Here is a 4788-nt window from a genome sequence, read left to right on the forward strand (position 1 = left end):
AAGATGGAATCTCAGAGTTGTTTTGATTTGCATTTCTCTGATGACTAAGGATGTTGAACATTTCCTTAAGTAAGTGTCTTTCAGCCATTTTAGATTCCTTTGTTGAGAGTTCTGTGTTTAGATCTGTACTCCATTTTTTTTATTGGATTATTTGTTCTTTTGATGACCGATGTCTTGAGTACTTTGTATATTTTGGAGATTAGACCTCTGTCTGATGTGGGTTCAGTGAAGATCTTTTCCCATTCTGTAGGCTGTCATTTTGTCTAGTTGACCATGTCCTTTGCTTTACAGAAGATTTTCAGTTTCAGGAGGTCCCATTTATTAGTTGTTTCTCTCCGTGTCTGTGCTACTGGGGTTATATTTAGGAAGTAATCTCCTGTGCCAATGCATTCAAGTGTACTTCTCAGAGAACGTATAAACTGTTAAAGAAATGTTATAAAGGATCCACTAACGACATCTTCAACTCAGTAAGGAGACAACCCCATCAAAAAAAAAAGGCAAAACATTGGAGACATCTCAAAAAAAGATTAGTCAATATACATGTAAAAGATTAATATCACTTGTTATCAGTAAATTGAAATCAAGTCCATTAAAATGGCCCAGTAGGTAAAGGTGTTTTCTGCTAAATCTGATAACCCGAGTTCAATCCCTAGTAACACATGGTGGAAGTAGAGAGGGCATCTTTGAAACTGTCCTCTGCAACACACACACACAAACATACACCCATATACACACACACAGACACCAACAGGTACACACACAAGCACATGTACATACATACGTGAACATACACGGACACACAAATGTAAGAATGCATGCATAAATTTAATAACATTAAAAAATTAAATCCACAATTCACAAAGTCAACAAAGACTTAAAAAGACAGAGACACCAAGTTTGGGAAGAGGTAGGACCGTGGAACGGGCCAACCATTCTGGGAAATGATGGCAGTTTCTCACAAGGTTAAACACACATTGTTAAGATGCATTCCTACTCGAAAGCATTTATCCACGAGAATGAAAACCTGCATTTATAAGGACAATCATGCTCATGGCGATTTTACTGATAATAGAAGAACTGCAAAACAAACATCTATGCCAAGTAGATAAAAACTGAGTTATTATGTGATGGAAAACAATGCAGTAATAGGGAGAAAGCTGATAGAGAATGGGTGAACTTCAAGAACATTACCCTGACCAGAGGCTACTAAAATAATAAAGGGGGATGCCATATAATTTTAGTTTTGTAAAATTCTAGAACTAGTCAGTGTGACACAAAGCAGGTTAGTGTTTCTGGTGCAATCAAAGGGCACAGGGCAACTGACTGTAACTCTATGGATGTATGTTTTTTAAAGCGAACTGAAATGTGTATTTAAAGTGGATACTATGTTGTATATAAACTATTTCTCAACAGGTGTCAAGACAGGATACATAAAATAGTAATCTAAGCCCCAAATTGTATTCATGAAAGTCAAAAAATAGAATTTAACATGAAACACTTCCAGATGGGAGAGAAGTAATGATATGACTTTTATGTAAGGGTTACAATTATAAAAATGTAGATGAAATGTGGTGATATTTTGTTTGTGCTCTATCAAATAAAGCTTGCCTCAGAGGGTGGTTAGTCACTAGTTAACCATAGAGGTCTGGAGGTCTGTAAGACAGACAGGAAGTGATACAGCTGGGCAGAGAGAGTAATAATATAAGGCAGGAGGAGACAGGAGCTCAGCCCTTTTTCGGCTGAAGAAATGGCAAAGTAAGAGTTGGCTGTGGCTTCTCCCTTTGTCTCTCTGATCTTTCAGCATTTCCTCTGCTATCAGACTCCGGGTTTTTATTATTAAGACCAATTAGAACTCATGCAACAATTGGCACCCAACTTTAAAGCATGAATTCACACACACACACACACACAAACACACACACACAGCCGTTTGTCTGTGGCTTTGCAGCTGTTGGCACATGGCGGAGCTGCACATGGGGGGTCCCGCCAGAGTCACCGTCCCACTGCCTAGGTTTTCTTTTTTACCCCAAGCCTCTGAGCAAGTTTGGGAGTTTCCTGTTGCAGCCTCTCCACAGCAGTCTCCAGCTGCCACATAAACTCCAGTAGCTCCTGAACTCCCACTGCCACAGGACTTACCTGCCCGAGACCAGCTGACTCTGCCTTCAGGAAGCTCCTGCCACACTTGCTTCTTCTGCAAGATCCCATGTGCATTTTTCAGACAGTTGGCTCCCTCTCCCCTGAGGGACCCTCTCTCCCTGGGCTGCCACTTTCCACCACAGCTACCTGCTTGCAGCTGCAGCTGTTCTCAGCCAGGCTGTTCACTGCCTGTGTTCTCTGCTCAGATGCGCCAGGCCTTGCAGTTCACTGTCATGGTCAGATTTGGTGAGACAATTGGGAATTCTTTCTATTTATTTATTTTTAGTTTTTCGATACAGGGTTTCTCTGTGTAATGGTCCTGGCTGTCCTGGAACTCACTTTGGAGAGCAGGCTGACCTCAAACTTAGAGGAATTAGTTAAAAGAGAATTTTCTCCCATTAAAAAATGGAAAACTATTAAAATGGAGAAAGTTAGGTCTCTGTATGATAATACACTGGATGGTTTGAAAGTGGGACAGTTCAATGAGAGGATAACATATAATGTCAATTATAAATATTATAATTTTGTTTTATTGCTATAAAAGTTGGTTAATCTGTGATAAAATACAAATTTTAGAGAAACTAAAAACAGATTATAGAGATATTCAGATCCAAACAAAGGATTTTAAAAGGAAACCACTCTCATCATTGCACTTTAAGGTTAGAAAGAAACAGTCTAAGGTTTTCAAACAGCTAACTTTAATTTTTTCTGGTAACTTTACAGGAGCAACCACCAAATGATAGCTATCCCCAAGGCTGTGCAAGTGTTAAATGAACTCCTCTGGAAATGTCAGGTGTAAGGGGATTCAAGGAAGTGATAGTCATACATGACATGCATTCACTTTTTGTCAAGCAGATGTTAAACTCGTGGTCAAATTGTTATAGAATTATTCCTCAAGACTAGAGAAACTTGGTTACAGCAGTCTTGGAGTCTGGTCCTCAATTATAATGGAGGACCTAGTAGAAAGGTGAGGCTAAGACCATTGGCCAATGAAGTAGGGCTAGAGGTATGGAAATCTCCCAAAAACAACTTCTTGGAGAGAAAGAGATAATGCTAATGTACAAAGGCAATCTCTGTATGATGATCACACCTTGATTTTATGCCATACAGCAGTTTTGAATGCTTGGGACTGAATTGGAGAAGCAGGAAAGAAAATTGAGTCATTTACTAAAGTTATACAGGGTCCAATGGAAACCTTTCTGGATTTCTTACAAAGACTGAATTTAGTAATAAATAGAACGATACCAAATTTAGAAACTAGACAAATAATAATTGAATCTATGGCTTTTGAAAATGTACAATGAAAAGGGGTAATTAGGCTGTTAAAAGCAAGATCAGTACCCTTGGAGGAATGGATCCAAGGATATAATCCAATATTGAATCTCATGACCATGATGATGCTTAGACAGAAGAAAAATGGAAATGTTAATTGTTTCAGTTGTGGTAAACAATGTCACCTAAAGAGGGACTGTAAACAGACAGTTCCTAGAAACAATGTTTTTTCTAAGCATAATCCAAAGATCTATAAATGAACAAAGACCAAAATTAAAAATATGAATAATATTGTCATTGTAGATTTTTTTTGTCATTGAGGCTGGTATAGGAGCAGCTAAATTCTCAGCATATTAAAGAATAAATCAGCCATTGGAATTCTCCTATATTTGTTATGAAAAAGAAATCTATAGGAGAAGGAAGTTGTTTGTCCTGGATGCTCAGCTGCAAAATAATCACACAGAAACTATATTAATTAAATAACTGCTTGGCCCATTAGCTCTAGCATCTTTTTTTTAGTTCTATTTATTTATTTATAGATTTTATTATTTCATTTTTAAATGGTCAAATAATACTCCATCGTGTAAATGTACCACATTTTTTTTATCCATTTTTTTTCTGTTGAGGGGAGCCTAGCTATTATGAATAGAGTAGCAATGAACACAGTCAAGAAAGTGCCCTGTCATAGGATGGAACATCTTTTGGGTATATATCCAAGAGTGGTATACCGGCTCTTGAAGTAGATTGACTCCCATCTTCTAAGGATTTACCAAGCTGACTTGGTGACTGTACAAGTTTGCATTCCCACCAGTAGTGGATGAATGTTTCTCTTGTGCCACATGCTTACCAGCATGAACTGCTACTGTTTTATTGATCTCAGCCATTCTGACAGGTGTAAGATGAAATCTCAAAGTGGTTGGAATTTGAATTTCCCTGGTGACTAAGGATGTTGACCATTTTTTAAATGTTTCTCAGCTTCTTAGAATTCTCTGTTGAGATCGGAACTCCATGTTTATCACATTATTTGTTTTCTTAATACCTAGCTCTTGAGTTCTTTATACATTTTGGATATTAATCCTCTCTTGGGTGTATAGTTGGTAAAAATCTTTTCCCATTCTGTTGGTTGCTGTTCTGTCCAAATTATGGTGTCTTTTGTCTTACAGAAGCTTCTCAGTTTCATGAGGTCCCATTTCTTAATTTTTTAAATTAATTTATTTATTAAAGATTTCTGTCTCTTCCCCACCACCGCCTCCCATTTCCCTCCCCCTCCCCCAATCAAGTCCCCCTCCCTCATCAGCCCAAAGAGCGATCAGGGTTCCCTGCCCTGTGGGAAGTCCAGGGACCACCCACCTCCATCCAGGTCTAGTAAGGTGAGCATCC

The sequence above is a fragment of the Microtus ochrogaster genome, chromosome 10 (assembly GCF_000317375.1).
Source record: "Microtus ochrogaster isolate Prairie Vole_2 chromosome 10, MicOch1.0, whole genome shotgun sequence".
Classification (NCBI taxonomy): domain Eukaryota; kingdom Metazoa; phylum Chordata; class Mammalia; order Rodentia; family Cricetidae; genus Microtus; species Microtus ochrogaster.